The 18,283-nt window shown below is 47.7% G+C and overlaps 1 long non-coding RNA gene across 1 annotated transcript; it reads left to right on the top strand.

Annotated features, from left to right (window-relative positions):
- The first annotated feature begins 5,305 nt into the window (after positions 1-5,305).
- On the top strand, positions 5,306-6,477 carry LOC131912515 (uncharacterized). Its single transcript, XR_009379649.1, has 2 exons — positions 5,306-5,536; positions 6,270-6,477. It is a non-coding gene; the product is annotated as an uncharacterized LOC131912515 (long non-coding RNA).
- Positions 6,478-18,283: the final 11,806 nt, after the last annotated feature.

The raw sequence follows: 18,283 nt of genomic DNA, 5'->3' as shown, positions 1-18,283 counted from the left end.
AAACTGTTGAGCGTCTGATTTGCCTATACCCTACGCTTCAAACGAGAGCCAGCATCAGAATTTCATGGAGAGACTGCTTAAAGCAGAGATGGCTGGATCCCTCCCCGCAAAGCTCTTGACTCAGTAGACTCAGGCTAGGGTTGGCTTATTTGCATTTTAACAAGTTTTCCAGTGATGTGGAAGCAGCTGGAGCGGGGAATTGGTGCTTTATACACTCACATTTAATCCTTAGCAGCCCTTTGATATAAGTATTGTCCTCATTTTGCAGATAAGAAAACCTCGGTTCAGAAGCATAAATACTTGAGGCTGGGGATGTAGTCTAATGGAAGAGCACTCACTTAGACAAACTGTCTAACATCCCCTAGGAGGTGGTAGGCTGTAATGCACGCCTCGTTGTCTGACTCCCAAGTCCTTCCTCCATCTACTGCACTTGTACTTTGGGGGTCCCTCTGAATGTCATGGCTTCCAAACACAGGAAACTGGGACCGACACCAGTGTAACAGTTTGAGACTTGAAGAGTTTATGAGAAGTTGCTGAGCTGGCATGCGCAGACATGCTCCTGTGCACAGGAAGTGGCTCTTTGTACCATTTACTGATACGTCTGTCTTTGGAAATGAAATATTGGTGCTATTAAGTATTTCAACCCCAAACTCCAACCTTGAATCCGGAAGATGGTACAAAAATGTGGCAGAAGTAATAAGTAATTACAGAATCTGTGAGCTTGCCCACGGAGAAGACCCACGGAGAAGTTTGTCTACGGAAATAAACAAATCAAAATTGGGTGCTCTTTCCCTAGTGGTGAATTGACATAATAATGATTCATCTGTGGAGCCCTGTGTGTCACCTGGGCTGGACTGAGCAGAGACTCTGTTCTGTGTTTGCTATCCAGGTAATGCTTTCTTCCCCCAACCCCCCAACTCTAGATCAAGAATTAAACCTGAACTCTCAGAGGCAATATTTGGAATAAATATCTGTAAAGAAGGGGGAGAAGACATAGAAGAAAGAATGGAGGAAGACTTAGAAAGAGGGAGGGAGGGAGGGAGGGAGAGAAGGAGGGATGCCTCTCCCTCCATTTAGTAGGCTTTGGCTTGCTCCGGTTCCTTTTTTGCAATCATCCCACTGACTGGTGCCATCTCCAAAACCAAATTGGTTTATTTATTTATTTATTTATTTATTATTAATTAATTAATTAATTAATTAATTTATTTATTTATTTATTGGTTTTTCGAGACAGGGTTTCTCTGTGTATCTTTGCGACTTTCCTGGAACTCACTCTGTACCCGAGGCTGGCCTCGAACTCACAGAGATCTGCTTGCCTCTGCCTCCTGAGTGATGGGATTAAAGGTGTGTGCCACCATCGCCCTCCAAATTGGTTATTTTAAGCTGTGTGTCCCGAACTTCCAGAGCCATGGCCCAGACCCAAGTGTTCCAAAATGCTTCTGGAACCTTCCTCCTTGAAAGCCATTGTAACTAGACCAGGCACTTGTCTCATGGCAAAGGGTTTATTCTGGCTCATGGTTCCTGGAGATATAGTCCACCATGACGAGGTCTATGGTAAAAGGAGCATGAGGTGACTGGTTGCCTCACCTTCATAGCCAGGGAGTATGAGCCAGGAAGAGCCAGGCATCCTTGTTTGAGCAGGTAACAGCACAGTACATGATGGGGAGCGGGGAGGCAGGGAGGCCTCTTCACCTCAGGGTGAGCTTGTTCATCCTTGCTCAGGGTGAGCATGCTCAACTTGCTTTCTCCTTATTTGGGACCCCAGCCCATGAAATGATGCCACCCACATTTAAGGTGGGACTTCTCACCTCACTTAACCGAATCTAAAGAATTCCTTACAGACACGCCAAGAAGCGTGTTTCCATAGTGATTCTAAGTCCTGTGAAGTGGACAAGATTGACTAGGACAGTGACTAAACATCTGGAAGAAGAGAAGCATCTACCTGGCAGGGAGTGAGAACAGGGTATGAGGAGGCCGTGCTCCTGAGAGCCTAGAGTTGAGGGGCATGGCTTCCTCACCCAGCCTGCCTCCCTGCTCCAGCTCACAGGAAGGTAGAGGCCAAAGCCTGGGCTCTCTAGCCCCTTTGCCCTCACAAGGTGTACTTGCTGCGCCATAGGGGCCAGAGCTTGCAGCGGGGGAAGAGGGTAGGACTTCTGAGGAAAAAATGTGACAGAGAAGGACCAGAAACTGAAGACTGCAGCAGGTGTGTGGTTGGGTTTGCTTTACAGCAACAGAACACCCGAGGTAACAACGTAGAACAAGCGAGGGCTTATGTTGGCTCCGGACCCTTCAGTATGGGTTGCTTGGTCCTGCTGCTTCCGGCCTGTGGTGTGGGGAAGATGGAATTGCCTGCTCACTTCAGGGGAGCCAGAGACAAAGAAAGACAGGTAGGGCTGGGGTCCCAGCGTCCCTTTTGATGATGTGCCAATGGCTTTATTTTCTCCTACTAGGGCACACATCCCGAAAGTCCCACTGCCTCTCATCAGTGCCACAGGTGCGGAAGGGTCTTCATCTTTGGGGGACGTTCTAGATCTTCTAGACCCAAAGTAGGACACTACCAGACAAAGCAAAACTAACACTTGGAAGTGTGGCCTGCTGGTCTGGAGGCTGGGACAGTGGCCTTGACCCCTGCTTTGTCCTTCTTTGCTGGGGACTCAGCTCACACCAGGTCCCCAGAGCAGCACACACTGGGGCTGCTTGGGATAAGGCCATCCAGTTCCAGCCCAGGGATGGCCACACTGCTGTTCTCCCATCCAGAGGATCTGACTTTTGTCCCCCCCCCCCGAGAATGTGTCCCCTTCTTTAATTCCATTCTGCTGATGTTGGTGCTCAGCCTCACTATTCACCCACCAGCTTCCTCCAGTGACATAAGCATCCAAACACCCCTCAAAGGTAGACTCCATGGTGGACAGAGTATGGCCCTTGATTAAGTGGAAAGCATCGGACAGAAGCCCCAGTGTTCAGTAAAGAGGGAACCCGAAATAAAGACGTCAATAATGAAACTTTCTCGACTGGTCTCTATGCTTGCCGTCTGCTCTGGACTGAATGTCTCCTAGAACTCATATGCTGATGCTCTAATCCTGTTTGATGGTGTCTGGAGACGGGCCTTGGGTAGAGAATTAGGTCATGAGAATGAAGCCCTGTGAATAGATGAGTGACCTTATAAAAAGAAACAGCATCTCTCAGTCTGCCTCTCTTGAAAAATTATTTCTATTTGTTAATGCGGATGGAGGTTTTCCTGTGAACTGCGCGCATGTCTGGAGCACACAGAGGACAGAAGAGGCCATCGGATCCCCTTTGAACTAGAGTTCCAGACGACTGTGAACTGACCTGTGAGTGTGGGGATCAAACCTAGATCCTCCAGAAAGGCAGCCATCTCTAAGTCCCTCTGACTCTCCCTTTACCGTGTTAGCGTAAAGCAAGATGGCAGCCACTGCAACCCGGGAAGAGGGCCTCACCAAGGACCGTCTCTTGGACCTCCCAGACTCCAGAGCTCTGAGACCAAAATTAGTCACCAGTCTACAATATTTTTGTTTTGGTGCCGTTTTCTTAGCTACTTGAGAGTGAAAACTATCTTAAAAGAAACATATGTGATATATACATGTGTGTATGTGTGATATATATTTATTTATACACATAAATATATGAACTTATAAAATGAGCCCTGACCATTTTCTTATTTTTAAAATAAGGATAATAAGGGGCTGGAGGGATGGCTCAGTGGTTAAGAGTGCATACTGCTCTTGCAGAAGATCCAAGTTCAGTTCCCAGCACCCACAGGATGGCTCACAGCCAACTGTTGACTCCAGCTTCAGGGGATCAGACACCTCTGGCCTCTGAAGGCACCTGCCACATGAACACACACCCTTACACAGACACATCGTCACAAATAATAAAAACAAAAAGTTAAAGTGTAGCCGGGCGGTGGTGGCACACGTCTTTAATCCCAGCACTCGGGAGGCAGAGGCAGGAGGATCTCTGTGAATTCGAGGCCAGCCTGGGCTACCAAGTGAGTTCCAGCAAAGCTACACAGAGAAACCCTGTCTCAAAAAACCAAAAAAAAAAAAAAAAAAAAGTTAAAGTGTAAAAAATAAAGTAAGTTTACTAATAGCCTCTCACAGGACTCTCTGGGAGCGGAGGCGTTAGTGTGGTCCATGGACAGGTGCAGGCTTCAGGAATAATACACAGGAGAAGAAAGGCAGGGAAACCGTCAGATAACAGGGCTCCAAGATTTCTATGAGATGCTCCTAGATCAGACAATGTTTACTGAGGGTCTACTAAAAGATGCTTATTGGAATTTAGGGCACAAAGATGTCTAAGACATGGATCCTACCTTTCCTGGTGTATTAACTGGCTTACCCAAAAGATAAGGCTACTTCAGTGTGATTCCACACAATTACAGACCCAGCATGGTTTATGAGACGGGGCATAGGCGGTCTCCTGTCTCCACTTTCCCAGTTCTGGGATTAAGATGAGCCTCACCATAGCCAGCTTTACGTGATTTCTGAGGTTTGTAAGGCAGGTGTTTTACCAACTGAGCCATCTCCCCAACCCTGTTCTGCAATTTTTGATCCTCCTGCCTCAGTCTCCCAAACTGCTGGGATTACAGGCCTGTACCACCAGGCCCAATTTGAAAAGAATGACATTGACACACAGTAACAGTGCTTATTGGCCACTTGCTCTGGGCCAAGCATCGCCCCTTGCTTTATAGGCTGGGTGCCCCAAGGTCAGACTAGTGGACTGTGTGGGCAGCAAAGCTGGGCTTCAGACCCAGGGTGTCTCAGTGGCCACGCCCAGCACAGCCCCTCCGCTGCAGCCATGTCTAAGATCACCTATGAGTCTTCGGAATTAGTTTATCGCTTCAGCTTATCCTGGGAGGTTCCAAAAAGTTGGGAAGGACTTTCTAGAAGTGGGTCTTGAAGGATAAGGTAGAACTTTTTAGTCAAATGTAGACAAAAGTGACCCAGGTGGAGAGGCAAAACACATATTCCCGGTAGCTGAAGAGCACAGGAAGCAGCTTTAGAAGTCCAGTTGATGGTGCACCTGTGACTCCAGAAGCCGAATGAGGGCAGGGAAATAGGAAGAAAAAAAAAAAAGGAGGCGCCTTGGCTGGTGGGTGGGCACCATCCTGTGTCAAGCTTAGACCTCTGACAGCAGAGCCGCTAAAAAATGAAATAACACAGGCTCTGGACCGCCGTTTTTTTTTTTTTTTTTATTCCAGGATTGTAGACATATTGATGGAAAATTAGCATAAGCAGGAAAACAGGAAGATGACAATTTATAATTAATCTAGCCAGAAGCATTGTAGAGCTTCTGGGAAGAGTCAAGGGTTGGCTGCTGAAAATTGGATGCACTGAGAAGTGGTTCTTGTTCCTCCCACTTACTTTGCGTGGGGCTGAGAAGAAAGGCACAAGTCTCAGCTCTGGATGGAGAGGCCCATTGGGAGGCTAGGTCTCTGTGCCGCCCGGCAGCCTGGTCACCTAGGTGACCGGTGGGCCGGAGGACTCCAGCTGCCGGAGCTGAGCGGCTGCCTAGGGTGAGGACGGCAGGCAGTTCCCAGGGATGCCTCTCCTTAGGCCGCCTTCTCTGCTGGTGGCCGGGGGCCCTTCTCGCCAAGGTTTCCCCAGGGCCCCGCCTTCCCTTTTAAAGGTTCTTTGAGAAGCGCAGATCTCTGTGAAATTAGATGGGGGAGCAAACACTGTCGGTCCTAACGACTTTTTTTTTTTTTTTTTTTTTAATTTATTTATTTATTTATTATGTATACAGTGTTCTGCCTGCATGTCAGATCTCATTACAGATGGTTGTGAGCCACCATGTGGTTGCTGGGAATTGAACTCAGGACCTTCGGAAGAGCAGCCAGTGCTCTTAACCACTGAGCCATCTCTCCAGCCCCCCTAACGACTCTTTGATTACTGGGAGGATTGTCAGGCAGCAGCTCCGGAGGCAGAGAAGCCTCCTTTAATGGCTGATGTGCTAGACTCCCGGGGCGCAATGTGAGCCTAGCCGAGGGGCCAGCTTGCTGCGCAGCTCTTGGGATGCTGTGAGGACTTCCTGCTTTCCTTGTCCCTGCTGACAATCAGTAGCAGCAGGTGTGGCCAGTACCAGTCAGTAAAAGCAGAGGCAGGGGTGGAGGAAGCAAGCTCAATTTGGGTATGGGGAACACCAACAGGCACAAGCCAGGGGACCCTGGGGACGTGACCTCAGCTGCTGCATTTAATCTTCATGGGCACCCCTCTGGCGAGAGAGCTAAGATTATTTTTGTTTTGCAGGTGAGGAGACTGAGTTCGGAGATGATGCCAGCCGTTGCCTACCCATGTCGGATCCCGCAGACGCCCACCGTTCTTGATTCAGTACACTCTTAGCAGTATGTCTTTCCTCTATGGCACCTTCTCCTGAGTTCCTTGTTCGCAGCTTCCAGGACCTTGACAAATGCTCAAGGTCAAGGTTCCCAGGGATAAATCCCAGTGTTTACCTCAAGATGTGCGCCTGTCACTTGCGGGGTGGCTTTTGTTTCTAGGGTCCAAACGGCATCAGAGGCCTCCAGGAGTGATCTTTGGACTTCACCCTGCTCCCCTGCTTGTCCAGACCACCTTTCCTACGCCCCTCGGATGTCCTTGTGTCCTCTGGTGTCCTGCTGCACCGCACCAAAGGTCGTTTAAACACTAAATATAGCAGATATAGAAATGAGTGCCAAAGAACCGCCTATGGTTTGGTGTGAAGTGCTCCCTGAAGACGCCGGTGCTGAAGACTTCATTTCCAGCGCTGCAGCGTCAGAGGCCAGAGGGTTATGGGAGGCCTGAACTGGTCAAGGAATTTACCCATTGACTTAGGGGGATGGACTGGGAGGCACAGCAGACTGCAAGAATCAGCAGGAAGCAAGGACCAGGCAGACGTACTTGCAGTCTAGTTTTGCGTTGGTTTTATTTTGCTTTAGGTTTGTTTTTGTTTTAGTTCCTCCAGACAGGGTTTCTCTATGTAACCCCCCTGGCTGTCCTGGAACGTGCTCATGTAGTCCAGGCTGGCCTCGAACTCATGGAGATCCGCCTGCCTCTTCTCCCAAGAGCTGGGATTAAAGGCGTGTGCCACCACCGCCCGGTTTGTTTTAGTTTTTTAAAGCCAGGATTTCATCTAGGTCCGGCTGGTCTCAACTTTACTGTGTAGGCAAGGCTGGCATAGAACTCCTGATCCTCCTGCCTCAGCCTCCCAAGTGCTGAGATTATAGGCATGAGCCAACATACCCAGAGCCCTGTCCCCATTCTATTTTTTACTTTTTTTTTCTGTTTTCAATTCAGCTAGAGGTTTATCATTTTTATTAGTCTTTCCAAAGGATCAACATCTGGCTTTTTAAGATATTATATAATAGTTTAAAAAAATCTTTGATCCTGTCTCTATTTATTCATATTACTTTTTTCCCAGGTTGGCCTTGCACTTGCCTTGAAGCCAAGGTTGTTTTCAAATCACTGTAATCCTCCTGCCTCATCTACTGAGTGCTGGGATACAGGTGTGAGCCATATGCTTGGCTCCCGTCTATTTTATGTGGAATTATTATGTTATTTTTTAATTCCTTAAGCTGTACAAAACTCATTTTCAAATGTAGTACTTCATTAGCGGTTTTCATACTTAAAATGTCCATTATGATTTATTCTTTGATTTGGCAATCATTTATATTCCTGAGGGAATTCTCCCAGTTATAATTTTTGTTTTGCTCAGATGGAGTACATATCACACTGTGGTCAGAAAACTTTGTTCGCCTGTTCCCGTTCCTTTCAAATGGTCTGAACTGGACCCACTCATTTGTTAGTCTCCATCAACAGCCTGGGCACTGCAAGCGTGTGGACTCCGGATTTCAGGATTATTGAGCCATTTGTACGTTGTGGCCTTTCCCAGTTTTCGTGTGCTTGAGCTGCTGTGTACTCAGAGACGTCACCATTTCATGCTGCAATTGTGGGTTTCTCTACGCTCTGTTATAGTTCCACACCTTTGTTCTGCATGCTTTACATTTGTTATTCAACGCTTTACACTTAGTGGCTGGGAATTTGTTTATTTACTTAGTGGCTGGCCTTGCAAGCACCCGGACCTGAGTCTGGTACCCTAGAATCCACGGAAACAGGGGTTGTGGTGGCCACTTGTAATACCGGCACTGGGATGGGGAGATAAGTGATCTCTGGAGCCTGCTGGCTGGCCAGCCGAGCCTATTAGGTGAGGAGCAGGCCTGTGAGAGACCCTGTCTCAAACCCGGGTGGTACAGCACGTGAGGAGTGACTGCCAAGTTTGTCCTTTGGCCTCCACCAAATGGCAGTGCTGCTGACCATGTCCCAAATGGCAGCCCGTGCTAAGCCAGATTCTGATTGGGTGAACAGAAACCTAAAGTCAGCACTCCTCAGAAACCTCATGATGTGGGCTTCTGTGAGGAAATCCACTACTCACGTCCCTTCTCCACACCTTATAGTCACCTGTGTTGGGCAAAGCACATCTAGCTCCTGATTAACCCCAACAGCCAGTGTCATGCCATACATCCCATCCTGCTGACTGTCATAAAATCCATTTGATTTCGCTCTCTCCACTCTTTGAGACAGCCGGGCAGTGTGTTTCCCGATAAACTGTTTATTTCTACCCAAGGGGTGGTCTGGTTGGTTTTGATGTGCTTGCTTACAGTGTGCAAATGCAAACACACACACACACACACACACACACACACACACACACACACACACACCACAGGCTCTCACAAAACTGCTCAAACACAGACTGATAAGTTTTAAATCCCCACTTGCTAGGTATCCACTGCTGCTGATGTAGTAAGCCAAACCAAACCGAATTAATAAATCCAGGTTTAATGAACAGAGCAAAGAAATCCTGGATGACCCTTGGGAAGGCAGGGGAAGAGTCATGGGGGAAGGGTCACGTGGCAAATATGGCGTGGTCTTGAGCAGCCCCAGGGAGGGACTGGCTTTAGTTGGGATTCCTCAGGGGCAGTGGTCTGGACTGGGAGGACAGCTCCAGGGGAGGGGCTACTGTTTGGTGGGCTTTGAGGGGGTGGGTTTGGGGAACAAGAGATGGGGGAGGGAAGTTGAGGTGATGCTTCCACCAGAACATTCCAGACTCTTTGGGTATATGGGTGTCAGGGGCTGGGGGGGACCTTCCACCAGATCATTCCAGACTCTTTGGGTATATGGGTGTCAGGGGCTGGGGGGGACCTTCCACCAGAACATTCCAGACTCTTTGGGTATATGGGTGTCAGGGGCTGGGGGGGACCTTCCACCAGAACATTCCAGACTCTTTGGGTATATGAGTGTCAGGGGCTGAGGGGGACCTTCCACCAGAACATTCCAGACTCTTTGGGTATATGAGTGTCAGGGGCTGAGGGGGACCTTCCACCAGATCATTCCAGACTCTTTGGGTATATGAGTGTCAGGGGCTGGGGGGGACCTTCCACCAGATCATTCCAGACTCTTTGGGTATATGAGTGTCAGGGGCTGGGGGGGACCTTCCACCAGATCATTCCAGACTCTTTGGGTATATGGGTGTCAGGGGCTGGGGGGGACCTTCCACCAGATCATTCCAGACTCTTTGGGTATATGGGTGTCAGGGGCTGGGGGGGACCTTCCACCAGATCATTCCAGACTCTTTGGGTAGGTATATGAGTGTCAGGGGCTGGGGGGGACCTTCCACCAGATCATTCCAGACTCTTTGGGTATATGGGTGTCAGGGGCTGGGGGGGACCTTCCACCAGATCATTCCAGACTCTTTGGGTATATGAGTGTCAGGGGCTGGGGGGGACCTTCCACCAGATCATTCCAGACTCTTTGGGTATATGAGTGTCAGGGGCTGGGGGGGACCTTCCACCAGATCATTCCAGACTCTTTGGGTATATGAGTGTCAGGGGCTGGGGGGGACCTTCCACCAGATCATTCCAGACTCTTTGGGTATATGGGTGTCAGGGACTGGGGGGGACCTTCCACCAGATCATTCCAGACTCTTTGGGTATATGGGTGTCAGGGGCTGAGGGGGACCTTCCACCAGACTCCTTGGATATAGGGGCACTGGTTCAAGTCTGGCTACTTCCTACGGGCATGGGATAATGATAATATTATATCCTTCTGGGGCCTTTGATGGAGTTGAAGACTAGATAGTTATAATTATAGTTTTCCTTAGTCATGATAAAAGGTAAATTAGATATGAAACTTTAGACTCACAAAAATAGGATAGATGATAGAATATTTTCTTTAATTTTGCCAACTACAAATAGACTAGATATTGTAACTGTAATTCTTGCTTGATAACTGTTTTGTAGTCTATAATTTTACTATGTTAAACTTAAAATCTTCCTTTTTTTATTTTGTTTTGTTTTGTTTTTCTAGACAGGATTTCTCTGTGTAGTTTTGGTGCCTGTTCTGGATCTCGCTCTATAGAACAAGCTGGCCTCAAACTCACAGATATCTGCCTGGCTCTGCCTCCTGAGTGCTGGGATTAAAGGCGTGCACCACCACAGAGCAGCTAAAAAAATCTCCTTTTTGATTAGGCAGAAAAGGGGAAGCACTGTGGGATGTCTTTCTGTATGCTGTGAATATGTGATCTTCCTGCTCAGCCTCCCGAGTCCAGGCAAGCTGTGTGAGGTGTAGCTGTGTTGCCCAGGCTCTGCTTGAACTTCTGTGCTCAGGCAAGCCTCCACCTGTTGAATACCTGGGACTGCAAGCATATGGTGCTCTTCCTGGCTTTCAGTGCTCTTCCAGAATAGCGCACAGAATTCGGGACCACATGGGCTTAAGTTTATTGCGAGGGATGTTATAGAGGCTACAGGTGAACATGCAGGTGTACACAGATAAGTCGCAGGGCGTTCTGCGGGAGGGAGTTTCTATGCGGCTGGAGTACAGCACCCTCCCAGCATGTGGAGGTGTTCACCAGCTAGGAAGCTTGTCAAGACCCTTCACACGGAAGCTTCCACAGATGTTTCGTCATGTAGAAATGGTGAATCACTAATGCAGTCTCCAGCCCCCCTCATTTTCTCAAAGGGGGAGTAGGCTGCTAATTAAGGCACGGCCTTTCTAGTTAGCAGCCCCCATCCTGAAGCTATCCAGGTGCTCAGCATGATACACCTTGTTAGAGTAAAAGAAACTCTTATTGCCCAGGAATTCTCTGGAATTTAGGGGCCTTGAGTCAGGAAGCAGGGTCAAAGGCAAAACAACAGAAAAGAAGGTTACCATAGGGAAGTACAGCATTTAGGATCTCCACCAGGAGAGGACAAGGACCCAATAGGTATTTCTTCTTGTGCTACATAGGCTCCCTATGTCTCTCCTGTACTCCTTTGGTCTTTGATGATTTTGGCTTCATCCTCATGTTCCAGACAGCAGTGCTTCATTATGCCAGGTCTTCATAAGCCAAAGGGACTTTCTGGGAGCTCCAGCTTAAGCTTTGGGTCTAGGACCAGTTCGCTTGGCTAGGTGATGAGGCACCCTGATGGTCTTCAGTCTGCCATGGCCACCACAGATCAGGGAGCACTATTCATTGGGGGATGGAGGATGGTGAATTCACCAAAGAAAACTATGTATTGTTGTCCAGAGGGTTGGGGGTAGGTGCCGTGGGCCAATGAGTACGCGTCCTCTAACTTTCTCAACCATGTGCTCAAAGACAGAACTGGAGATGTCGATCCCTCTTGTCTATGTTTTGATCATAGGTGGTGAGTGTTTTCTTATTTGGACTGAAACCAGACAGGGTCCTCTGATGTCAAATTTGTGAGCCAAGTAAACATTGCATTGTTATTCTTAGGGGGAAAAATCACTAAGAAATCAATTAAAAGTCAATTTGCTGGGACTTCTAAATGCCAGAGTTCAGACTAAGCTGTGTAACTACCTTCTCATTCCAAATGGTGGGAAGTAAGGAGGGCATTTCTGGAAAGACCATTAGAATCACAGCCTGCAGGCTCCTACTTCCCCAGATGAGTGACTCGGATGTGAGAACCCTGGTGTTCTCTGATATATATATATATATATATATATATATATATATATATATATATATATATATATGCCTTCAAGTGAAACCCAGGGTCTGGAAGTCAGAGCAGAGGCAGGACAGATTTGGAAGGCAGCTTTACCTCAGTGAAGAGGAAATCACCTACAGGCAGCTGTAACATAGTGTGTGCATCTCTGCTCTCTACTTCCCACACTTGGGCTCCAGGAGACAGAACTACACTTCGGAAGATGCAATTAAGTGTAACTTGTTTCTAGAAAAAAAAAAATAAGGTGTAAATTTCAAATTCAAGCTGCAAAGAGATGGAATTAATTTGGGCTAATCTTCTCATGCTATTTGCAGTGTGGGTGACTGTAACAGAGGCTAATAACCCTGACCGCCATTAGCCTAATCCACTGTGATGCTGGATATAAATCTGCATCATTTTAATAATCTAATTTAGTGTCTCCTAACCAGTAGGGGTCCTTGTAGCCTTGTGAGTATTAACTCTAAGCTCCTTTAACTCACGGCCCCAGATGATCAGCACCTCTGGAATATAAAATACATGGTGAATGAACGGGAGTAGCCACTATAGGCACACCTTAGCTCTCTGAGGGAGACAGGTGCTCGAGATCGGATGTGTGTGTTGGAAAGCAGGGCCTCTTCTTTTTAATAAACCCATAGTCAACTACCGAGTGAGGATGACGCTGAGGAAAATGTGGTGCGGCTCTAGGTGGGTCCTGGTTACTGTGCCAGCACAGAAGGCATCCTCACAGCCAGGTGTGGTGGCACACACCCCTGTAATCCAGAACTTGCAAGACAGAGGCAGGTGGATCATGAACTAAGGCCAATGTCTGCTGCGTGGTCAACCCTCACTCCCCCAGTCTCAAGATGACATCGTAACACAGCTTTGGTCTTGCTTCTTTTATTTCTCAATGATTTTTAGGAAAGTTCTTCCTCTTGAACTTTTACTTCCTATGTTAAAGGTGATGTGATGGTGAATTTTTATTGTCAACTTGATGGAACTTAGGATTACCTAGTCCACAAACTTATAGGATGTCTTTTGAGGGGGTTTCTAAAGAGGTTTTACTGAGGAGCGGAGAGAGCCATCCTGAACATCCATCATTCTGTGGGCTGGCCTTCTGGACTGAATAGAAGGGGGAAAGTGACCTGAGCATCAGCATACATTGCTCTCTGCTTCCTGACTGTGGGTGCAAGGTGACCAGTCACCTCAAGGTCCTGCCTTTCCCACCTTGATGGGCGGTGCTCTCAAACCATGAGCTCAAGCAAACCCTTCTTTCCCCAAGTCTGCTAAGTACATTGTCATAGCAACGAGACAAGCAAGCAATACATGCAATGTAGTGAGGGCTGTGAGCTAGATGGATGGACAGCCTGTTTTCATTAGCACCCGGTTTTCAGGACCAGCGCCTTGCTACTTTTTGTATTTATGGGTATGAATGTTTTGCCTGTGTCTATGCATGTCCACCATGTGTGTGCCTGGTGCCCATAGACCAGAGGAGGGTGTCAGGTCCCCTGGGCCTGGAGTTACAGATGGTTGGTTGTGAGCCACCCTGTGGGTGCTGGGAACTGAAGTGGGGTCCTCGGGAAGAGCAGCCAGTGCTCTCCCCCTGCTGAGCCACCTCTTCGGGGGCCCCCTCCCCCTGTTGCTTTCAACAGACACATAAATGTGCCCTTTCCTGGATGCTGGGGCCATGTTTCTCCTCTCTGGAACTATTCCTATTGAGCTGCGGGAGTCACTTTTACCCACAACCCCCCTGGACTCTGCTGTTCGTAGACTTGTCCGTTTTGAAGAACTGGGACCACCTTTGCATCCTAATGCTGTTTTTCTAGCACTCGGTTATATGTAATGTAATAACGGCTTGACTGTTTTTAAAGGTAAAAGACTGAATTTTACTTATGGTTGGATGTAGTTTAGGAAAGATAAATGAATGGGTTTAGCAGCACCTACATTTTTTTTTTCTGTTAAATTCATCGACATACCTGCTAGCAAGGACAGTGTGTTATTTTTAACTGTTTTCCCCCCTAATGAAAGATGCCAGTGTGGTCCTCCCCCCATCCTCACCCAGAGGTAAGGCCAAAGAAAGACATGATGTTCAGACTGGCTGTGCCGACAGAGGCCTAGCAGCTAGACAGAGAGCCACTGAGCTGGAATAACCTGATGGCATTGTTTGCCTATGCAAACGGCCCTTGAATGCAAATTAGTGCAGGTTTATGGGCTCAGGATTGAAAAGAAAGGGATTAAGCTGTGATCACCCCACTATCTTTAGGGCAACCTTGGCCCCCTCCGTAGCCCTGTCCTCCCAGACTCTCAACTGAGTGAAAGAAAAGTTAGGGGACTTGGGGCCAGGCTGGGCACGAGCAGGTACCTTCACCAGCACTGTTCCCACACAGCCAGTCCCAAGCCAGCCGACCCTCAGAAGTACCCGCAGGACCCAAGAGCCACCCTAGATGTTCTGTTGAATCTACAGGATTGAGGGGCCCGGTGTGTTTTCTGAAGCTGCAGAGGGGGTTGTACTGTGCAGCGAAGCCCACTTGTTTATGAACAGACCAATGGAGTCACTGCCTAGGGCTTTATCTGTACACAGATGTGGCTTCGCCTCTGGTGAGCAGCTGGCCTAGACTGAAGCCCTTTCCGGTGTCCTGTTGGAGGGGGTGATCTGGGTCAACACTGCCTGTAGTCAGAGCAGCCTTGGTCTTGCTGTAAAAAGTGATCGTTTCTAGGGGTCTCTTTTCCTTCCTTCCTTCCTTCCTTCCTTCCTTCCTTCCTTCCTTCCTTCCTTCCTCCCTCCCTCTCTCCCTTCCTTCCTTCCTTCCTTCCTTCTCTCAACTAAATTGAAACTCTACCTTTGAAAATTCCCGTTTAAGAGGCTGGGGAGACGGCTCAGTGGTTCTAGTGCTTGCCAGACAAGCTGACTGCCAGAGTTCAGATTCCCAGAACACACACAAATGCTGGATGGGCTTGGCACCCACTTATAAACCCAGGGCCCTTGGAAGATGCAGACAGGGACCCTTTGAGAAAGCCAGCTAGCCAGACTAACTGAAATGTGTTGTTCAGTTGAGAGACCCTCTGACTCAGTGAATAGACAGTGTGGAGAGAGACCGAGAAGTCTGTAGACATGAGAGCCTCAAGCCTCCGCGTTAACACGCATACACGTGCCCAGGGATCACCCACACATGTGTGCCTACACACTTATGAACATGCTTGCATACATGCACACACATCACACCCACATGCAAATGATTTTTAAATACCCTGTTCAATGCTGAACAGGGTGCCTTGCACCTGTAATTCTAGCGCTCTGGAGGCCGAGGATTGTTAAGTTTGAGTGATCTATCTTATTTTTTTTTTATTTTATTTTATTTTTTTTTGGTTTTTCGAGACAAGGTTTCTCTGTGTAGCTTTGCGCCTTTCCTGGAACTCACTTGGTAGCCCAGGCTGGCCTCGAACTCACAGAGATTCGCCTGGCTCTGCCTCCCGAGTGCTGGGATTAAAGGCGTGCGCCACCACCGCCCGGCGTGATCTATCTTAAAGAAGGAGGAAAAAAATGTAGGGAGGGACAGAGAAGAAAGGACAACAGCTGCTCATCTTTTAGGGGTTTGCGTGTGTTGCGTGTGTAGTTTCCCTCTTGTTTACTTAATGCTGACATGTCATATGGGCGTGTGCCATAGCACATGTACACGCACGTTCTTCAGTGTCCATCCAGAAGTGAGGAAGGCCACAGACTGAGCCCCTTCGATGTCACACTCCCGTCCCCTTTGCACAGAGAAGAAAGTGGAGTCTCTCCCAGATCCTCCGACCAGACCCTGCTCGCGGTCTGATGCCTAGGTTGATTAACACAGGGCTCACCCATTACTTAACCCGCAGAACCAGCTTCTCATTCTGTGCACCTCGCGGTGCCAAGGGTACCCAGTCCACTTAACGCCTCAGCTCGGTGAGTCACTTGCTGCCCAATTTTCTGTGGCCTCGTTTTCCTACCGGGATAATGGGTATACTATTTGACACCCTGTCTCCTGGGTGACAGCTTACTGACGCTTGAGGTCCTTAGATGGAGGTGCTGCTGACTGTAAGCATAAATGATGACCGTTGAGTCATCACAGAAAATACATTTGCTCATATGGAGTTTTTAGACGAGACATCTTGGGAATGAGCAGCCATAGAAATAGAGCTAGACTAGTTTTTGAAAAACTTTTTTGGTCTAAACACCTAGAAAAACTCCCAAATATTAAGTCCTCTTTGAGAAAGTCACATGATGGGGCTGGAGAGATGGCTCAGAGGTTAAGAGTACTGACTGGTCTTCCAGAGGTCCTGAGTTCAATTCCCAGCAACCACATGGTGGCTCACAAGCATCTATAACGAGATCTGGTGCCCTCTTCTGGCCTGCAGGCATATATGCAGGCAGAACACTATATACATAAAAAATAAATAAAATCTTTAAAAAAAAAGAAAAAGAAAAAGAAAGAAAGTCACATGATGACACTAAGTTTCTGCCTAGAGCTCTGAAAGATTCCTAGGAAGGAAAGTGAGATTTCAGGGTATCTGCTCAGGGACTCGGTTTCCCATGCATCTCGGGCTCTGGGACCCATCTAGCGGCAATCCTCTGTGTGTGCCTGTAGCCTGGAGCTGCTGGACATGGTTCTCTTTTTGGTTCCCAGACACACAGCAGGGTCTTCCTATTGGCGCCATGTGCATATGGCTGCCTATGGCCACAGACGGAGTTTGAAAGAGGCACTTTACCCTTGTGACTGCAGGACCTGGACTCTGACGTGGTCCTGCCTGTTGCCGGGGTGTCTCCACAGGCTGCGAGACAGGTTTAATTGGTTTGAAGAAGTGCATAATGCCTCCTTCAGCCTGCGAGCAGGGCCCTAGGAGCCAGAAAATCTCTCTGGAGCTTTTGATCCCATCATTCAAAGAGGGGGCTGCAGCTCAGGCAGGGAGGCTGGGTGCATCTCTGTAGAAAGGAGGACCCAGGGAACTCCTGAGGGCTTGTTAGGGCCCTTCTGCCAGCTACTCAAGACAGAAGTGTCCACTTGGGCTAGGAAGAGAGGCTTCCCACCAACCTCACCTAAGGTGTTGCTGCATCTGCTATGGCCCCGCCCCCTCTAAGAGAGTCTGCCCTTCTCAGAAGGGACACAGAGGACACCACCAGCCAAGAGCATGCTGCCACATGAGGAGGAGGTCCTTCTGACTCAGATGTGTGAAAAGATACGTCCCCAATTGAACAAAAACCTTAGAGTTGCCTTGTGGAGACCGTGGACATTGACTCTGGTGGGTGTTATAGTCACTCCACCCTTTCTTATTTGTACATTTCCCTCAAGGAAAACAAAGTCACTGCAACAGAAAAATATTTCTCAAATAGAAATTCGTTTCTTCTTTGGTGGCTTGTGAAAGTTTACCACAACTCCATTCAAAACTTTCAGGCACTTTGCTTTTTTTGTCTTTTAATATCCTTTACCTTTTTAATAAAAAGTAAAAAACAAACAAAAAATACATCCATGTCCTGAATAGAACCTTTCTATGTAAAGATCTCACTAAACAAATAAACATAGGACCAAACAAAATATGAAGCTATGAATAGCAATATGATATATTATGAAGCATTTATATATGTATGTATATATTATATATGAATGTGCAGGTATATGTGTGTGCACCTATGTATGTATAAATATGTAAATATTTGCCTACATACACATCACACACACATACATATTTATAATGACCTCTTTTAGATTGAAGTCCAAGGCACTTTTTACAATGAACAGGTTAAAGCCATTAATTTAGAACATAACTGTTTCTGGGTACATATCAATTTAGGGTGCCAATCTCAGAACTCACATCTTTCCTTACCCACCTTGCTTGATATGTTGAGCAGGAGAATAGCCTCAGGAGATTAGGAATGTGTCTGAATGACTGAACTGAGTTCTCTTTCTAGTCCCCAAGAGTGCTGGCTTCTAGCCAGGGACTTGCCAGACCTTATACTCTGATGGGCCACTACCATAGGCTAAAAGGGGCTTTGGGGCAGCTCAAAGCTGTGACTTGAGTGCTTTTCACATCAGACTAGAGAAAGGCCACCTCCTGCTGACATTACAGTTCTTGTATATCATTTATACTGTGCAATATCAAATGGAATTTTCAGATGCACACATCTTCATCCTTACAATCATGTAAGACCTGTCCATCATCAAACAATTCGGTAACTGAGGCCTGAGAAAGAAACAGCTGAATTTTTGAATTATTGGTTACCATCGCAGTGTGGTGAGGCCAACGCTTCTAAGTGTAGATTGCATATGGATCACCAGGAGCTCTGGTTAA

Source organism: Peromyscus eremicus, chromosome 6, assembly GCF_949786415.1.
Source record: "Peromyscus eremicus chromosome 6, PerEre_H2_v1, whole genome shotgun sequence".
Classification (NCBI taxonomy): Eukaryota; Metazoa; Chordata; class Mammalia; order Rodentia; family Cricetidae; genus Peromyscus; species Peromyscus eremicus.
Note: the sequence above shows the minus strand (reverse complement) of the source record. Positions and strands in the feature narration are given on the sequence as shown.